The sequence below is a fragment of the Gekko japonicus genome, unplaced genomic scaffold, assembly GCF_001447785.1.
Source record: "Gekko japonicus isolate JY-2015 unplaced genomic scaffold, Gekko_japonicus_V1.1 scaffold3816, whole genome shotgun sequence".
NCBI classification, from domain to species: domain Eukaryota; kingdom Metazoa; phylum Chordata; class Lepidosauria; order Squamata; family Gekkonidae; genus Gekko; species Gekko japonicus.
The window spans coordinates 899-21,816 of NW_015172666.1; the positions used below are offsets into that span (position 1 = coordinate 899).

Here is a 20,918-nt window from a genome sequence, read left to right on the forward strand (position 1 = left end):
ATGTTCCACCAGGTTTATAGTTGAGGGCAGCAACGGTTAAGACTGACACCCTTCTTTTTCTTCCTATGGCCCCCACATCCCCTGACCTGCTGTGCAGACAGCACTGTAGACGGCAAAAGGGGTTGCTATTGCCATCTGAACTGGGAAGCCAGCCTGGTGCAGTGGTTAAGTACGCGGACTCTAATCTGGGAGAACCGGGTTTGATTCCCCACTCCTCCACTTGCCCCTGGCTGGATGACCTTGGGCAAGCCGTAGTTCTGATAAGAGCTGTTCTTGAAAAAGAGCAGTCTCTGTGAAGAGCTCTCTCAGCTCCACCTACCTCACAGGGTGTCTGTTGTGGGCAGAGGAAGGGAAAGGAGTTTGTAAGCTGCTCTGAGACTCCGAGTAAACAAAGGGGTATAAATCCAATCTCCTTCTCGGACTCTAATCTGGGGGAACTGGGTTTGATTCCCCACTCCTCCACTTGCACCTGGCTGGATGAACTTGGGCAAGCCATAGTTCTGATAAGAGCTGTTCTTGGAAAAGAGCAGTTTACATCAGAGCTCTCTCAGCCCCACCTACCTCACAGGGTGTCAGTTGTGGGGAGGGGAAGGGAAAGGAGTTTGTAAGCCACTCTGAGACACCTTTGGGTAGTGAAGAGTGGGGTATAAATCCAATCTCTTCTATCTCTCCTCCTCCTTATTTGCATTGTGATAATTTTATGCTGATTATCTTGTAACTGCTTTTAAGGTTGTAAATTGCCCAGACCCCGCTTGCAGGGTTGGGTGATCTTCTTCTTCTTCTTCTTCTTCTTCTTCTTCTTCTTCTTCTTCTTCTTCTTCTTCTTCTTCTTCTTCTTCTTCTTCTTCTTCTTCTTCTTCTCAAGAATCCAGCATGGTGGCTCTAGCTGTGGCCCATTAAGCTTGCAAACAGGCCACAGGAATTTAGTAAAATGCCCAGTAGCACCTTTAAGACTAACTAACTTTAATAATAATAATAATAATAATAATAATAATAATAATAATAATAATAATAATAATAATAATAATAATACTTTTTAAAATGTTTTAGAGGAAAATATGTTGGACAGATATCTAGAAGAATTAAAAGGCTGAGGCTGGATAGGATATGATGATTCAGAAATAATCTCTGGCCGATGTGAAATTTAATATGAAATTATGTTGATTTTTTTTTTTGGTGCTCAGTAACCAAAACAAAGTCCTCAATCACTGGTAGGTAGGGCAAAAGGGCTTCCAGGCAGACACTGAGACTTGAACTTTGAGGTTCATTGGCTCATTCCTGTCCTGGACTCATCTGTGGGTTTTCAGGCACTCTGACATAGTCGCCGTCCTTAAGAAACAGCCTCCTGAAGTTACAGCTCTCTGGGGACCAATGTGTCTGCTGATGGTTTCCTGGAAGCCCTTTGATGACCTCTGGCGAGTCACAGCGTTGTTGCCTTCACATCAGAACACTGGGAGAAAAATACACAGTTTATGGTTCAACTGTATGCACAGTCACCTGAAGATTGCTTCTAATACAGGGATTTAGCAATGCACGCATACCCCAGAGCATGAGTGTATGTGTTAAGTGCTGTCAACTCGCTTCGGACTTATGGTCATCCTATGAATCAATGACCTCCATAATGTCCTATTGATAACAGCCTTGCTCGGGTCTTGCAAACTGATGACCATGGACTTCTTCATTGATTCGATCCATCTCAGGTTGGGTCTTCCTCTTTTCCTCCCGCTTTTAGCTTTTCCTAGTATTATCGTCTTTTCCAGTGACTCTTGTCTTCTCAGAATGTGAGCAAAGTACGACCACCTCAGTTCAGTCATTTTAGCTTCTAGGGGCAGTTCAGACTTTTTTTAAAAAAAAATTACCATTTAAAAGGGCACAGAATAAAAAGGGACAAAAGTGAGAAGCATAAAACATCAGTTGTTAAACAAATTTTAAGGACATTGCAGAACATAAGAATATAAAACATGAAAAAATAACGCAACGTCAAAATATGGTAAGATAATCAATACTTCAATGCAGGGCTATTTTTGGGCAGGATCGCACAGGAACGGAGTTCCGGCTGGCTCCTGAGTTGGCCACGCCCAACAGGAACTTATTCACATAATAGGCCACACCCAACAGCAGAAACTCATTAGGATTGGCTACATTAGGAGTGTGTGGCCCAACATGCAAAGAAGTTCCTGCTACAAAAAAAGCTCTGGGTTTTGAAAACAAACAAGGTAAATAGAAGAAGAAGCGAAAGGTTGGTGTGGCTGGATGACCACACTTCTGGTAACATGTGGGTGCGGCCTAATATGCTAATGAGTGGTGCTGTCAGGGGTGTGGCCTAATACACCAATGAGTTTCTGCTATTGGGTGTGGCCTATTATGCTAATGAGTTCCTGCTGGGCTTTTTCTACAAAAAAAGCCCTGCTTCAATGTAATATATTTCCATTATTTCCTATCTGTAGGGCTAGATAACAAAGCATATAGACAAGGAACGTAAGAGAAGAAAAGAATAAAGAAAAACATTGTCCATATCTTTATACAAGGTTTATACTATCATATAATAACTGGTAAACATGTAGCTATAAAAGATTAATGAATATAATGACAAGAATATGATTATATGATTTTGAGTATTCGTCAATTTAAATTTCTTTGTAACTCCTCTAATAACTTTATCTAACCCCTTCATTTCTTCAGGACTGGCTCTCTTTGCCTTGGTCGCTAGAAAAATTAGAGCAAAGAAATCAAATAATACCATTGCAACCATTTTCAAGACCTGGGGGTGAGATAATTTTAACTGGTGTTATATGTTTTACTAGAGGTTGAAACATTCTATCATATACTAATGTATAAACTTTCTGAGTTTTGATATTGTGAAGGCTTATGGCTATATACAATAAAATGATACCTACCTAGATTATTAGTCAATTTAAATGTCTTTGTAACTTCTCTAATAACTTTATCTAATCTATGTAGTTTTGTCTGTAGTAATTATAAAAAGGCTTTTCACTTATTTTCAAATTTGATGATCGGCTTTTTAGGGTCAGTTCAGGCTTGATTTGATCTAGAACTCACATTTGTATTTTTGGAGGTCGACGGTATCTATAAAACTCTTTTCCAGCGCCACATTTCAAATGAATCAACTTTCTTCCTATCAGCTTTCTTCATTGTTCAACTTGGACACCCATACATTGTAATAGGGAATGCTATGGCATGAATTAACTTGATCTTGGTCGCCAGTGACACATCCTTATATACTTAAGAATCTTTTTGAGCTCCTTCATGGCTGTCCTTCCCAGTCTCAATCTCCTTTGGATTTCTTGGTTGCAGTCACCCTATTGATTGATGTGCAAAGTGAAAATAATGGGGAGCGAATCTCTGAACGTGTACAGATATCACTGGGCATGAATTGCAGCTTTTCTTGGCCAGGACGGGGGGGGGGGGGGGAAAGGAAAAGGGAATATGCTAAGATCCTTATTTCAGGATTTCACCCCGAGATTTTACCTTTTCCATTGAAGAATTTGGGAAGTTAACTCCCTGAAACGTCAGATCCAGCCATGAAGTCTAATGACACCACAAACACGTTCAGAACATTCATATGCCGACTTCCCATTCAAAAATGCTGAAGGCAATTTGCAAGATCAAACATTAAGTTCAATTAAGTGCACCACTGTGTTTTAGGAACAATTATGAGATAAATATTATTTCAGACAAGGGTCAGAAGGCCTGAAAAGAGGACCCCATCTGCACCTTTTTTGGGGGGGATTTTAGGGTTGTCAAGTCTAAAAATTTATTTACCGGGGTGTCTCCCGGTCCACGGCTGGAGGGCATGCACGTAGCGCACGCGCGACACATGCATGTCACCAGTAAGTGACGTTATGGCACCAGGCATGCCGGGGGCGGGGCCACGACCATCCGAGGGAAAACCATAGAGTTTTCCCTTGGATGACTGTGGCCCCGCCCCCAGCGTGCCCGGCATCATAACGTCACTTCCTGGTGACGCGCACGCCAAGGTGGGGTTCACCCCGGGGCTCAATCCGCCGGCGGCAGGGAATGGACCTCTGGGGAGGAAGTTTCCCCACCCCCCGGGGGGACTTGGGAAGCCTAGATTAGAAAGTGGTGCTTCCACATCAGATGGTTTTGCCAGCTCTGGGCTGGGAAATACCCAGAGATTTTGGGGGTGGAGCCTGGGGAGGGCAGGGTTTGGGGAGAGGAGGAGCCGCAGCAGAGTACACTGACATAGCCTCCACCCTCCAAACGCAGCCATTTCCTCTGGGGGAACCGATATCTGTTGTCTGAACTCTGTTGCAATAGTGGGTGATCTCCAGGCCCCACCTGGAGGTTGGCATCACCGACATCAGATGATCCCTCAAAAGGTTTGCCACATAGCTTGCGAGTTGCCAGCGTTTTCCTTAACAAGAGCTACTTCTGAATAATGGAAGCTATCCCAAGCTACTAAGCTTCCTCTGCCTTAGAAATCTGAATGATACTGCTAATTCGGCTCTGAACAGTGTCATACTAAGACCAAAATAAGGGAATTTGTTTAATACATGTGTCTATATGATGTAAAAATTTAATGGTTTTTAATCTTAATTGACTGATAAAAGAACTTGGCAACTTCCAATGTAATATTAAAATTCACCCCTGCTAAAAGTAACCTCAAATTATCCAGCTCACACCTACAGTCCTGGACTTATTTATTAATTTATCTTATTTATCATCCGATTTATACCCCACCCTACTCCGCCGAAGCAGGCTCAGGGCGGCTTACACTGGATAAAATACATATTAACGGTCAAAATTACCATAAAACATTTTAAAACAATTCATTAAAACAATACAATACTATCTATGTTATTTTGATGTCATAGCAGTGGCGCTGCCGCATGAGTGCATTCCATAAGTTCCCTCTAAGTTTTTAGAAGGAAAATATAGAAAGATACGCTATGAAGACAGGTGCTCTATGGGAGAAGTGGAATTGATGTTCCACATGTTCTTTCGCTGTCCTTTTCATCAGGTTCATAGGGATAACCTTGTTGCTCCCCTCTTGGATAGACCAGCATTTGGTGCAGGTAGTGCTGATCTAGAGAGACTTTTGATAGAGGAGCTGCCGCATGAGTGCATTCCATAAGTTCCCTCTAAGTTTTTAGAAGGAAAATATAGAAAGATACGCTATGAAGACAGGTGCTCTATGGGAGAAGTGGAATTGATGTTCCACATGTTCTTTCGCTGTCCTTTTCATCAGGTTCATAGGGATAACCTTGTTGCTCCCCTCTTGGATAGACCAGCATTTGGTGCAGGTAGTGCTGATCTAGAGAGACTTTTGATAGAGGAAAATCAGCAGATCTCCAGACAAACCGCAAAATTCTGCGTGCAACTGGTGACATTTCACAATAAGAAGCAGATCAAGTAGAATCCTCATTCACCTTTTGCATGACTCATAAGCAGTTTAGTTTTAAACATCTTATAATTTTTTTGATATAATGGACTGTTGAACTTTTCTCCTTTTAACATTATAATGATTTTAAGGTTATTTTTTTATTTTTAGAGCTTAAAGTGAACTTGCTTGTATTTAACAAACATGTATTATTTTGATAAATGGTCTTTGACCACAAATAAACTTCATTCATTCATTCATTCATTCATTCATTCATTCATTCATTCCATAAGTTGTTTAAGTTTTCAGCTCACTGATCTTCCTCAAATATAATCGGCGCGTACAGGCTATTGGGACCAACCAGGAACCAGGCTCTACAGGTTGTTGTGGTTGTTAATAGTTAATAGGTGGCTCCTAGTTGAAAGCCTGGTGGAAGAGCTCTGTCTTGCAGGCCCTGCGAAACTGTAAAAGGTCCCGCAGAGCCCTGATCTCTTCCAGGAGCTTATTCCACCAGCATGGAGCTGCCACTGAGAAGGCCCTGCTTACAACTAGCCTGGCGTCCTTGGGACCTGGGAGGGCCAATCGATTTTGTGACCCTGACTGTAGTGCTTTCTGGGGCATATATTAAAAACAAAAACAAAAAAACCAACATCAGCTCTTTAATTCCAATAACGGAAATAAGTCCCAATAAAAGAGAGCATGGCACCAATTCCCCACAAGTGGAATCATCCATAGCGTGGAACTGTCAGGAAACCAAAATAGGCTGGAAGAGATATAAAGGTGAGCACACTCTGTGTGATCTTATCATGGTACTTCTAATATCCAATTTTTCCAAACAGCATACGAATGAAGAGAGAGCTGCTAAAGGCCCTCGATCTTTCAGATCACGAGGGGAGATTCCTAGAGTCTGGGTCTGACTTTCAACCAATTTGCTCCACGGACTTTGGTAAAACTCTGCTTGCAGTAGATGTAAGTATCCATTTGACTTCACAGAGAATAAAAACTTGACCCAGAATCTAAAGGTTGCGGCCCAGATCTGAGCTTCGAAGGATCTGAGACCCAGTTCTGCCCTCAACAGCAATGCAGTTAGGAGCACCTGTAATTTCTCGGAGAAAATAATTCAGAAGGGAGTTGATCGATTCTCCACAAGCTTCAACCCACAAAGGTGCTCTGTACAAAAATTGTGATTGTACTTTGCTCTTAAATACAGTACTCTGCCCTAGAAACCACACAGAAGGGCAACCATAAAGGAGGCTATCAGCTAAAACAATGTTTCTGGACCGGTGTGGCCTGACCCAAGTTGGGTGCGTCACGAAGCCCTTGAAAGTAGGTCCCGGGCTTTTGCAATTTTAATAATTTGGAATGCTCTCTTTGTTTGGTTTGTTGTTTTGCTTTTTTCCAAGCAGGTCACTGTACCAAATATACACACAGGTGCCTTCTACTGAACCAGACCCTTGGTCCATCAAGGTCCCTATTGACTACGCAGACTAACAGCGGCTCTCCAGGATCTCAGGGTCTTTCCCATCACCTCTGGCTTGGTCCATTGGACTGGGGAAGCCAGGGATTTAACCAGCGACTGTCTGAATACCAAGCAGATGCTCTGTTCCCGAGCCCCAGACCCGTCCTCTTGGACTTGTGGGTCACCCTGCCAAAAAGGCTGGGCACTACTGAGCTAAGCAAAACAGAAGAATCCCGTGAGATGAACGCTTCCCCCAATTTTCAGTCTTTTCCTGGATCTTTTTGGGAATGCAAGAAATACCCTGTTTCCCCGAAAATAAGACCTACCCCAAAAATAAGCCCTAGCAGGATTTCTATGCATTTGTGGTATAAGCCCTAGTGTATCTTCTTGAGAAAAAATAAATATAAGACATTGTCTTATTTTCGGGGAAACACGGTACTACCTAGCTGCAGGCCAGCTACCTGTTGGGAGACCCCAGGCCTTAGAAACTGCTCTCTCCGGTGGAAAGTGCCGTCAAGTCACAGCCAACTTATTGCAACCCTGTAGGGTTTGAGCTGCGGTGGCTCAAGTGGTTAAGACGCTGAACTGCAGGCTGTGGAAGGTCAGGAGTTCAGCAGTTCGAGACCCGGGTGCCGCATGATGGAGTGAGCTCCCGTCTCTAGTTCCAGCTCCTGCCAACCTAGCAGTTCGAAAGCAAGAAATTGCATGTAGATAAATAGGTACCACTTCGGTGGGAAGGTAAAAGCGTTCCGTGCGCCTGGGTGTTTAGTCATGCTGGCCACATGACCACGGAAACGTCTTCGGACAGCGCTGGCTGGTTTTACCTAGATAAATAGGTACCAATTCGTTGGGCAGGTAACAGCGTTCCGTGCGCCTGGGTGTTTAGTCATGCTGGCCACATGACCACGGAAACGTCTTCGGACAGCGCTGGCTGGTTATTTTTGTCACGGATGTTGTATTTGGATTTTAACCCCCGGGTGGTGGCTGGCTATCTCCTGGGATTACAGTAGCTCTCCAGGTGACAGAGATCAGTCCCCCAGGAGGAAATGGACACTAGTGCTTATTCCTTCAACGCCCAAATCTCCTGACCTGGATCTGGCAACCCAGGGGAATGGCTCCATTTTCACTCTTGAGCCGGCGCGCTGCCGGAGCAGGATCTGGGAGACCAAAGTTTGGGGGAGGAAAGTAAAAGGTAAAGGTTCCCTTGCTCGAAACTCAGTCGAATCCGACTCTAGGGTTGCGGTGCTCATCTCCGTTTCAAAGCCGAAGAGCCAGCACTGTCCGAAGACGCTTCCGTGGTCACGTGGCCGGCATGACTGAACACCAAGGCTCTTACCTTCCCACCGAAGTGGTACCTATTTATCTACTTGCAATTTCTTGCTTTCGAACTGCTAGGTTAGCAGGAGCTGGAACTAGAGACGGGAGCTCACTCCATCATGTGGAACACTCGGGTCTCGCACTGCTGAACTCCTGACCTTCCACAGCCTGCAGTTCAGCGTCTTAACCACTTGAGCCACCACAGCTCCAATTGGGGGAGGAAAGCGGAGCCTAAAAGAAAGGGCTGCAGACAGTCACCCCCAATTCAGTGGCTCGCCTCCCCTGCAGCAAGCCCCACCTCCCCCATCACTGGTCAAAAGTTTGGCGCCTCCGCCTCCGGTTGCATCCACGCGAGGGGCTGCAGTCCGAGGCAGACTTACACGGGAGTAAACCTCACTGCTCCTGCCAACCTAGCAGTTCGAAAGCAAGAAATTGCAAGTAGATAAATAGGTACCACTTCAGTGGGAAGGTAACAGCGTTCCGTCCGCCTTGGTGTTTAGTCATGCCGGCCACATGACCACGGAAGCGTCTTCGGACAGTGCTGGCTCTTCGGCTTTGAAACGGAGATGAGCACCGCAACCCTAGAGTCGGATTCGACTGGCTTTCGAGCAAGGGAACCTTTACCTTTACCTTTTAAACCTCACTGCGCTCAGCTACAACCGCCGCCGAGAGTGATACCAAGACGGGTTGCGCGCATGTGGCGCGCCTAAGCAAAAAAGCCGGCCCCAGCCGCCAAACCCCATTCAGCTTTTCCCGCTAAGCCCCGCCCTGTTTGCTCCCAGCCCCGCCCCTGGGCTGCCCGTAGAGCCAGAGTCGTGCAATCAGGTCGCTTTCTGTCCGGCTGGGGAGTCGCGCTCGGAGAGGCGGAGGGCTCGGGTGTGAAAAGTGGGGAGCCGCCGGCGCCGCTTAGGGTGCTGCAACGGGACGTCCGAGGACAGGATCGGGCGCGAACGGAAGCCTGTCTTTCCTCAAAGGACCAGGAGCAGCGGCCCCGTCCTAGGGAGGTAGGTGCGCTGGCAGGCGGGCGAGGGGTGTGCGTTGCATCTGATCTCTCTGAGAGCCACCTGCTCGTCTGATTCCTCCGCGAGCAGAGGAGAAACGCGTGAGAGGTAGGTTAGGCAGAGAGCGAGCAAAACTGACCTTCCCACAGCCACCCGATCTGCTTCATGGTTTAGGATTTGAACCCGGGTCTCCTGGTTGAAAAGCACCATGCCAGAGTGCCATTGGGCTGTGGGATGAAGAGGCTTTCTTTGGACGCTGGCCGGAAACTTCAGTACTGTTGTGCATTATAAACCTTCACAGGATAATCCCCCCCCCCTCCGGAGTTACTTAAACGGAGCACTGGCCTCCTAGAATAATCTGTGATAGACTTGGAAGTCTTCATATGCCAGTGTGAAGCAGCCCAAATGAAATAGTAGTTGCAGGCTAACATGGTTCTTGTGGATCGGGGTATGTAGGGCTCCACTCCCACTTCTTCAGATGCATGAAATGCATCCTCAGCATATCTGTCTGAACTAGAGGGTGAACAGTTGAAAAAAGTGTCCTCAAAAGAGAGTGAACGGCAACAGACAGCCAGAATGCTTCTATGCAAGGCTGCCTGGTATATAAGAAAAAGAATGACCCTTGGCAAAAGCAGTTGCTGGTGAGAACAAGACAATCTGGCCAGGTTTATTTTATGTATTTAGAAAATGTATCTTTGGAGATGTACTTGGAGTGGTTAAGAAAGTAAACATAGTAGTAAAAAGGTAAAGGTAAAGGTTCCCTTGCTCGAAAGCCAGTCGAATCCGACTCTAGGGTTGCGGTGCTCATCTCCGTTTCGAAGCCGAAGAGCCAGCGCTGTCCGAAGACGTTTCTGTGGTCATGTGGCCGGCATGACTAAACACCAAGGCGCACGGAACGCTGTTACCTTCCCACCGAAGTGGTACCTACTTATCTACGTGCAATTTCTTGCTTTCGAACTGCTAGGTTGGCAGGAGCTGGAACTAGAGATGGGAGCTCACTCCGTCATGCGGCACCCGGGTCTCGAACTGCTGAACTACCGACCTTCCACAGCCTGCAGTTCAGCGTCTTAACCACTTGAGCCACCGCAGCTCCAACATAGTAGTATAAAATCATAAAAACAGAATTATCTATATTGAGCTGAGGCTAACCTGTTTACTAGGATTTTGGGTCAGGGGCGTAGCCAGAAGATTTTGGGTGGTGGGGCATTGGGAGATCGGGGGGGGGCAGCGGAGGAGAGAGAGAGAGAGAGATCTCCCATCAGCAGACAGGCAGGCAGGTGAAGAAGATAAGGGGCTTTCCTTACCTGCCAGCCGCACTCATTCACCTGGCCACTACAGGAGAAGGAGAGCAGCAGGGAGTGCGTACTCGCCGAGTATTAATTGCATCGGCTGGCTCTCCTTCACTTGTAGCAGCCAAACAAAACAAGTGTGACTGGGAGGTAAGGGCAGGGGCAGAAGGAACTGTGGGGCGTGGGGCACGAGTGAGGGGGCACTGCCCCGGAATGCCCCACTGTGGCTACAGGCCTGTTTTGGGTGCATCCAAGAGTATTGCCCTGCCCTAATGAGCTCACTTCCAGGGTATTTTTTTGCCAGAAGTGATGTCATGCACCGATACAATCCCCCCCCCCAATCTCCCCCTATTTTTCTCCCACCAGCCTTTGAAGCACTGGCAAGTAACAGGAGTAAGTAAAGGAGATCTGCCTCCCCATCTGAAATGACAATCCAGGGGACATGAAAACAGCATAAGAGCAAAATTCTAGAATGGTATCAATAAAACAGTCTTCGGTGCAGAAACAACATAAAAACAGGCACAAATGGTGGAACCCCTAACTGAAAAGCCTAGGTAAAAAAAGAAGAAGAGGAGACTGGATTGATATCCCGCCCTTCACTTGAAGTCTCAGAGCGGCTTACAAACTCCTTTCCCTCCCCCTCCCCACAACAGACACCCTGTGAGGTAGGTGGGGGCCGAGAGAGCTGTTTTCAGAAGTGTCCTTGGGAGAACAGCTCTGACAGAACCGTGGCTTGCCCAAGGTCATCCAGCAGCTGCAAGTGAAGGAGTGGGGGATCAAACCTGGTTCTCCCAGACTAGAGTCCATGTACTTAACCACTACACCAAAAGAACTGTTTAGGTCTGGCACTTAAAGTACATAGGGTTGCTTTCCTCCAAGGGGGGCTTGGCGATCTCCCAGAATCAGAACTCATCTCCAGGTGATGGAGATCAGTTTCCTGGGATAAAATGGCTACTTTGGAAGGTGGGTTCTATGGAGTTATACTGCGCTGAAGTCCTGCCTCTCCTCCCTTCCCAGAATCCACCCCCCAAATCACCTAGTATTTCCCAGCCTGGATTTGACAATCCTTAAAGGACTATAGGTTAGGTCCCTGTGGGACCTGATGAAATCCCGCAGGGCCTGGAAGGCAGAGATGTTCCACCAGGCTTTTAGGTGAGGGTAGAAATGCATCCTCTAAGCCAAGGGTGTCAAACATGCAATCCAGGGGCCGGATCAGGCCCCCGGAGGGCTTCTGTCAGGCCCACAGTGGAACTGGCTGTCTTCTGCTTCTTCCAGTTCTTCTGCTGCTGCGTCATCGTAGGTTTGCAGCTTACAGATACTCACCTGAACAGCATACACAAGATTGCAACAGCACATACATTTTGATGCAATAATAATCAGACACTGTTAAATAAACAAAATATTGCAAGGGTGCTGATGTTTTGAGCATGTCTTTATTTTAAGTTTTAAAAAAAACCTTCGTGTTTGTGTCCTTTATAAAGTTTATATCTCCGCTACCTGGCATTCCATTTTATGACACACATGGCCCGGCCCAACAAGGTCTCATTTATTCCTGAGCTAAGACAAAAATGTGTGAGTTGAAGGCTAAAAATACTGTGAGCTAGCTCACAGTAACTCAGCTTAGAGTTACCTTTCTTTTTCTCCCCCATGTGCCCTTCCCTGCCCTGCTGCGCAAGGCAGAGGCATAGCTGGCAAAGGAGGATTATTTACATTGCCATCCTGGATTGGTTTAATTTATTGATCTGCTGTAGTATTCTATTTATAGTGATTGCATCTTAAATGTTTTTAAGGTTGTAAATCACCCAGAGCCTGCTGGCAGGCTGGGTGATTCATAAATGTAATAAAATAAATAAATAAAATAGGTTCTGGGCAAGTCATAAGGGAGAAGACATTCCACAGACGAGGCACAGCCACTAAGATTGACAGGCCTGTTGCTGGCTACCTAAATTGGCCAGTACTGTTTCGCTGGTGACCTGCATTTGCTCTGCCACTGGATTTACAATAGAGTTTCTGGCGATTCCTACAGCTACCTGATGTCACTTCTGGGTTTCTCAGGAAGTGACATCATGACGCACATGATGCGGCATGCCCCTCCATGTCCCTGCTTCCCAAGCTCCTGCTGGCATGGCCTGGTAACTCTAGCAACCACTGCAAAGGCCCCATGTCGGGTAGTGAAGTTTGTTTAATACCTGTAGTGTCAGAGGAACCCGCTATAGCTGTTGTGTTGTGAGAGGATCATGCCAACCTTCGTCTGATAATGAAGAGCTCGCACTCATGAAAACCTGGGAGACTGTGGAACGCGTTCTCAATGCATCTTGGGAACTGCCAGTTTGCTGCTGAGAGCAGTTGCCCCTCTTTGGATGTTTACATACACTGTTGATCTCTCTTGCTATGTCTGTTTATTGGCAATCTCCCACACCCACGCGGATCCCATCTTGGATTTATTGGGCCGGGTTTCACAAGTGTTTGTGCTATGTATAGCTTACACCTCTGGCAATAACTTGAGCCACTGGAACTTTTGATCTCACTGAGGGAAAATGTATGCATTTCTCTTCCCTCTGTACTCTAGATGTGAATGCTTAATGCGAGGGTTGCCAAAACCTCCAGGTGGAGCCTGGGGATCCCCTGGAAATACAGCTGATTTTCAGATGACAAAGACAAGAAAATGGCTGCTGTGGAGTGTTGATTCTATGTCATTCTGCAGCACTGAGATCGCTCCCCTCCCTGAACCCCACCCTCCCCAAAACTCCTCCCCCAAATCTCCAGGAATTTCCCACCCTGGAACTGGCAACCCCACTTAATGATATGGAAGATGCTGGCCTATAAGAGTTTCATGGGGGTCCCCAATCTTGTTGAGCCTTGGGATTTTGAGAGCAGGTAGAGATGCCAGCTACAAAATGGCTGCCATGGGGTGAATCCAAACACAAAATGGCTTCCTCGGCGGCTGGGCCATAGGCAGGACATGGAGGAACACTGGTTGGAGATATAATTAATGTGTTAGTCTTGAAGGTGTAGTGGTTAAGTGTGTGGACTCTAAACTGGGAGAACTATTTGATTCCCCACTCCTCCACATGCAGCTGCTGGATGACCTTGAGTAAGCCATGGTTCTGTCAGAGTTGTTCTTGAAAGAGCAGTTTCTGTCAGAGCTCTCTCAGCCCCACCTACCCCACAGGGTGTCTGTTGTGGGGAGGGGAAGGGAAAGGAGTTTCCAAGCCGCTCTGAGACTCTGAGTGAAGAGCAGGGTATAGATCCAATCCCTTCCTCCTCTTCTTCAAACTCTCTGATTTATTTATTTATTTTTGGTCACAAGGCTAACCATGCTTCCTATGTGCAGTGTTGTCTCACTGAAGCTGACAGAATCAGCCTGCTTGAAATCGAAGGACAACCAATCAAATGCTAGGAATGTCTTTAGCATTTCAATGGGATGTCCAGTGAAGCCGTGAACCTGTCTTTAGTCCTTTTCAGGGCTCTTTTTGTAGAAAAAGCCCAGCAGGAACTCATTAGCATAATAGGCCACACCCAACACCAGAAACTAATTAGTATATTAGGCCACACCCCTGCCAGCTCAGCTCATTAGCACATTAGGACGCACCCCTATGTTACCAGAAATGTGGTTATCCAGCCACACCCACCTTTTGCTTGTTATTCTGTTTACCTTGTTTGTTGTCAAAACCCAGGGCCTTTTTTTGTAGCAGGAACTCCTTTTCATGTTAGGCCACACACCCCTAATGTAGCCAATCCTAATGAATTTCTGCTGTTAGGTGTGGCCTATTATGCTAATGAGTTCCTGCTGGGCGTGGCCAACTTGGGAGCCAGCCGGAACTCCGTTCCTGTGCGTTCCTGCCCCAAAATAGCCCTGGTCCTTTTCACATAGCCCAGTTAATAGCTCTCATGCTGTGGAGCTGTAACCACTGGGATTTCCTGCCTTCCTTTCCATGGGACAAAAGATGCCCCAGATCCCACCCTTCTCCTCAGAAGACATCTCCTTCCCTGAAAGTAGCCCAATAACACAAGAATTCTGAAAACACCTAACAGTGCCGTCCATAATTTAGTTAAGTCAAAATACTTACACTTCTGTTGATTTAAGGCAGGACAGAGTTTAAATCATGCCAGGCTTCAGCGCAGACCTTTGTTTTCCAAAGCTGAGGCACTGCCCTAGGAGATGAGAAGCTAGGATTAGGATTGCCCGCCAGCCTGGAGAAAAGTTTCCCTTTAATAGAGGCTTCATGAGCAGAAATGGGTATCTGAAACTTTTCATGCCAAGGAGGGACATAACAGCTCATTAAGCCTTGATGAAAGGGCCATGGGTATTTCCCCCCCTCTCCAGGTCAGTTGGCAACCCTAGTTCTGGAAGTGTGGACTCTTGGGTTGTAATTCTATGCACACAAGGGAAATGCAGTCTGTGTATGCTCAGGAGCACCTTGTTTTCTCCTAGAGTCCAAACCAGATGGTACATTAGATCCTTGATTACAATCCAAGGGGGGGGGAGCCAAAGCGGGGGGGGGGCATTTGCTACTCCTCCAAGTTGGCTCACTCTGAGTGCTACATTCTCTGCTTATCCAGTGTAGAACAATTCTTGGATCCGGGAATCTTCATTCTTTTCTTTTTTGCTTCTTGGGACTTTCATGAAACTGATAACCACTCATTTTTGCCTGAAGTGAAGGTCTTCCAATTGTCAGGAGATGATGACAAAGTGGTTTGTGAAGATAATACAGGCTGACAGATACCAGCTGAGTCCTCAGTTCCCATGGCTGCTTCAGTTTCTAGTGGAGGTCAGGGAGAGCATCATGTGACAGAGCTCTCGCCTGGCCAAATTCACAGGGATAAGTGTGAATCCATCCTTATGTTAAAGAAACCCCTGCCTGAACACTCATGGAACAGAGGTCCACCATTGGTCATGAGGGCTAAATAAGAGAACATAATAGAAGCCATGTTGGATCAGGCCAGTATGGCCCATCCAGCCCAACACTTTGTGTCACACAGTGGCTAGAGATGTGAAGGCCCGGAAAAAAAGGAAGAATTCGGAAAAAAACCTGGTTTTTTTCCCGTTTTTCCCCTGAAGCCTTTTTGTTTTTTCCCAAAAAATTGGAAAAATTGAAAAAAGAAAAGAAAAAAAATGATTATGGAACGTTTTATTTTAACATGATGAATAAAATATTTTAAGACAAGAACAAGATGCCTTTCTTCCTTTAGGTGGTGCTAAGTTTTCAGTTTTGTTTTTGCATGTGGATGGGTATTCTGTTTGTAATAATTGTTTGGATACATTATATTTGTATATGCTAGTTGTGATAGTTTCATGCCAAGTAAAAATGTCCATAGTCATATTTTATGTTCCTAAAGTAACAGAATGACTTTCAATCTAGAAAAGACAAAAGAAATGCTAATGTAGCATTTTTTTCAATTTTTCCGAAAATTTCCATTTCTCCCCCGAAAAAAACTGGAAAAAAACCGAGGTTTTTTCCGAGCTTCAAAATTTCCGGAAATTTTACATCTCTAGTTCTGCCAGAGGAGGGTGCTTTGCACTGGATGTGAACGCCTCTGCTGACCAAACAGGTCTGTAGCGTCCCAACCAGTTTGGTGTCGTGGTTAGGTGCACAGACTAATCTGGGATTCCCCGCTCCTCCACATGCAGCTGCTGGTAAGACCTTTGGTCAGTCATAAGTTCTTTCAGAGCTGTTCTCTCAGGAGCAGCTCTCAAACGGGCTCTCTCAGCCCCATCTATCTCACAGGTTGTCTGTTGTGGGGAGGGGAAGGGAAAAGATTGTAAGGCGCTCTGAGACTCCTTTGGGCAGTGAAGGGCGAGGTGTAAATCCAATTTCTTCTCTCTTTCTTCAACAGACAGGTAGAAGGAGAAGTCTTACCATGCCATCCTAAGCAAAGTCACACCTGTCTTAGTCTACTGAAGTCAGTGGGCTCAGATGTGTGCACAACTGCAGTGTCCTAAGAGCTGTATTCAGTGGTGGGAGTTTGGTCTTTCACATCTCCCTCTACATCAAAGAGAACCAGTGTTGCTGAGTATACCTCGGTGATCCTTCTTTTCTCTCAATGATAAACCCATTTCTTTCAATAAGCTTTTACTGTTTTCAGCACAGAAGTGGCCTTACCATGAGGTATGGGAAGGCAGCCCCTTAAGCTATGAGTTAATCTTCCAGGGCATTCTGCTACTGACCTCAGAGTGGTAGTTCTAAAAAAAAAAGGCTTCAAGGGGAGATTACAAGGTGATATTACTGACCTGGAATTCATTCACAAGTTCAGAACAATGGGCTCCCCAAGGCTGAATGGCGACATAGAATCCTTTTCTCACTACAGATGCTAAATTTCTCCCCTAAGCATTTCTCCCCTGCTGATTACAATTTTGCATTGCACCTCTGCATCCTGGCTCCTTTTTTTTGCAACACTCCTCCCCCATTCTGACTGGGGAGTAAAGGCTCAGGGATCTCCATTCCTACTTATATCTGACGAAGGGAGCTTTGACTCGAAAGCTTATACCCTGAAAATCTTGTTTGTCTTTTCTAGTGGACTCGAATCTAGCTCTAGGCAAAGTCCAATAGGCAGCACTAGTACCTATCAGAGGCGTTTCCAGTACCGGATCCCCTGTTATGGGGGGTAGGGAACCATTTGACTTTTCAAACTAATAAATTAGTCCGGGAATATTATTCATTAGTGGTGTTCCTTTTTGTCATTGTTTCCAGCAACTGTATTGTAATTGGGCTTCAGTCCAGTTATGACACGCTGTCTTGGTGGACAATTAGGGCAATGTAAGTCAGGGAACCAGACAGCTCCTGAGCCATTAGCTGTAATGATTTTCCGAGAGGCACATTCTGCGGGGGGCAAAGAGAGACAAAGAGCAATTATGGCGCAATTGGCCGGGGGATTGGGGATGTCCAATAGTGTCAGTGCCATCTGGAAAGCAGCTAATCGTAGTGATGGGTAGGGCAGCGAAACGACTTGATTTTTGCACACTCAGTTTTGCTGTGGCCATGGAGCAGAGGGACAGGCTCACAGAGGGGGCAAGGTTGCCAACCTCCGGGTGGGGCCTGGAGATCTCCTGGAATTACAAGCAAGCCCCAAACTATTGAATGTTTCCCCTGAAGAAAATGGCAGAACTCTTTGGAGAAAGTAAGGTTACCAGCTCTGGGTTCGGAAATACCTGGAGATTTTGGGGGTGAAGCCTGGAGAGGGGAGGGACCTTTTGCCTCTGTTGTACTGAGAGGGTTGCCAGATCTGGGTTGGAAAATACCTGGAGATTTTGGGGGTGAAACCCGGGGAGGGCAGGGTTTAGAAAGGGGAAGGACTTCAGTCATGGGTCATAATGCCATAGAGTGGAAAAAGAAGAAGAGAAGAAGAGATCGGATTTATACCCCACCCTTCACTACCCAAAGGAGTCTCAGAGCGACTTACAATCTCCTTTCCCTCCCCCTCCCCACAACAGACCACCCTGTGAGGTAGGTGGGGCTGAGAGAGCTCTCTCGAGGACTGCCCTTGAGAGAACAGCCCCTGAAAGAACTTGTGACTGACCCAAGGTCTCACCAGCAGCTGCATGTGGAGGAGTGGGGCATCAAACCCGGTTCTCCCAGATTAGAGTCCACGCTCTTAGCCGCTACAACAAACTGCACCTTCCAAAGCATCCATTTCCTCCAGGTGGACTGATTTCCGTTGGCTGGAGTTCAGTTGTAATCCCAGGAGATCTCCAGCCCCCACCTGGAAGGTTAACAACGGAGAGTATCATGGAAAGAAGTAGGAACAAAGGTAAGAAACAACCATGAAACAATGATAGTTCTTTCTATTGAATTTACGGATGATTTTTCTGCGGTATAAGTTCATGTGAATATAGCTGTTTACATTGGTTAGTTGTTCTTTCATGGTTGTTTCTTGTCTTTGTTCCTGCCACCTGGTAGTTGGCACACCTAGGAGAAAGGCCTCTCTTATTTCTCACTCCCCCATCAGTGCCAATCCAGAGGCAGAGGGGGAAATCAAAGGATTTCAGATCGCAGGAGGTTATTCCTCAAGACTGCTTATGTCTACAGAGCGCTATCCCCCACCTATGAATTACTTTAGTGGGTTTTGGTATAAAAGGAAGATCAACAATATTTCAAAACAATCCAGAATGATACATGTCCAACGCCATGCCCCCTGACTTCATTTCAAAACTTAACCAGCCTGTTTCCAGCAAATAGTAATCGAATTCACGTGCCAAATGTGTCCCGGTCATCTCCTTTTAAGGGAAACACAGTTGGCACCACTTAGGCATTTTAAGAGAAGCAGACGGGGGAAGGACAGAGGTTGGAAGGGAGGCGGGTCGGGAAAAGCAGGCCAGGATAGGGTGCCTAAGTAGACTTACCAGCAAACAGAGCATTCTAAAATCAGAGTCCCTGTCTGGGTCACGGGTTGTTGTCTAAGTTTGTTGTTCTTCAGCAGTATTCTCATATGAACGCATGAAGATGCTTTGGGTTGGATCTGGGATGAATTTTCTGGTCACAGTAGGGGACTTTCCTGCTACTGCAGACGACTGACCTCCATGAAGTACTGCTCCCGAGGAGTGGCATGGGGGCTCTTCAGGGGAAAAGGGGGAATTGGTGGAAACTGCTAATGTAGTCTGAAGTTAAACCTGACCCTTCTACCTTCAGATGAAGCGTTGTTCTATCAAGCTCTACTCTGACTGGCAGCAACTTTCCAGGGTCCCAGGTTGAGGTCTTTGATCCTTACAAGATGGTTCGCCCTGTCAGTCTGTCTGTAGCCGTGGAAAAGAGCAAGAGTCTGGTAGCACCTCAAAGACTAACAAAATACGTGAAGAAGTGAGCAGTGACTCACAAAAGCTCATCCCCTGCCACATCTTCTACTTTGCTCTTTGTAACTGGAGATGCTGGGGATTGAACCTGGGACTTTCTGTTTGCAAAGCAGATGTTCTCCCACTGAGCCCCCCCCCAAACATACTTCTTGGAAGCCTGTTTTGAATGTATAAAGTACAACATACAAAAGCATCCCTGCTCTATAGAGAGACCTGAGACTTTAAATCGATCTTGTCTTTGACAAAATATTTAACTGGGTGGCCAATGTAGTGCACTGGTTTGCATGCTGGACTATGACTAGTGAGACCTGGGTTCTAATTCCCATTCAACCATGAAGCCCCCCTGTGTGACCCGTATCTGCTTAAGAACATCAGAAGAGCCTCACTGACTAGACCGTCCATGTAGACCAGCTTCCTGTCAGGTTCCACAGGAAGTAACTCTTCACACACGCTTCCTAAGAAGCGTTATGCTTTATTAGTGTACAAGACTGGTACCATGTCCACAGGATTATTGTTAGGAATAACTAGAAGGCGGGAACATCCCAATACATATAGCTGGGTATGGCAATTAGCTAAGCAAATGAACTTCGAGCGCGCGCAGGAAGACCCCGGGCAGGAGATTACATAATGAGCGGGAGAGTCCCATGGTTTCCTGAGAGCAGAAAAAGTCACACCAAATGTGGACCCCAAGCCCTCCAGACTTCAGAAGGCCAGACTGATAACGGCGTCTAGCTCCCACGGTCTCCCTGGCAAGTTTATGGCAAGCTGCTGAACTGCGAGCAAGGCGGGAACAGGGAAGGGTAGACTACACAGATATAGCAGCTAGCTGACATCCTGCCCCCTCAAAAACACATCATTCCCCCCCCCACACAGCCGACCGGGGACCGCCCGTTTTTTCAGGGAATTGGACATAAAATTCACGTAGGAGTTTGGGGGCCCGAACGTCTTTCCCCGCCACCCACTCCCGAAGTTCGGGACCCCAATGTAGCCATTCCACCAGGTAGAAGAATTGTCCACGCTTCATTTTAGAGTCCAAAATTGCAGATATTTCATGATGTTCCTCCCCGTCCACCAGAATTGGGGGTGGCCGAGCCGGTTCCGGGGGCCAGGGATTAGACGTTGGGCAGGGCTTGAGTAAGCTGAAATGAAAAAATTGGATGAATGTTCCGCATGTTCTAACAACTTTAAATGGCCCAATGTATTTCCACGCCAACTTTTGGCACGACTGTGACAAACGTAGGTTTTTAGTAGACACATATACAAAGTCCCCAGGCTGTAGAGCCCAACCCTCCACCCTCTTCTTGTCAGCCTGATGTTTGTAAGTGGCTTTAGCCATGTCTAATGCTTCGCAGATCTTGGGCCACACTTCTCTTAACGCAGAGCTCCATTCAGAAGCCTCCCCCCCTTTCCCCGGAGTGGAAGTCAGAAAGGGGATGGGGGGGGGGCTGTCATAACTAAAAGCTGCTTTGAATTGTGACATTCCTGTAGAAGCGTGGTAAGAATTGTTGTAACAAAATTCAGCAAGAGTCAGTAGGTCTGTCCAATCATCCTGTTGGAAGTTTGTAAAACATCTCAAATATTGTTCAAGGGTTTGATTAACCCGTTCTGATTGGCCGTCAGTCTCTGGATGATAAGCACAGCTCAGTCCCTGTTCTATGCCCATAATCTCCATGAGCTCACTCCAAAACCTTGAGACGAATGT

The 20,918-nt window shown here is 46.4% G+C and overlaps 1 pseudogene; it reads left to right on the forward strand.

The window, feature by feature from the left end:
• Nucleotides 1–9,107: 9,107 nt before the first annotated feature.
• The window catches only part of LOC107119276, a 31,908-nt pseudogene continuing 20,097 nt past the window's right edge, over nt 9,108–20,918 (forward strand).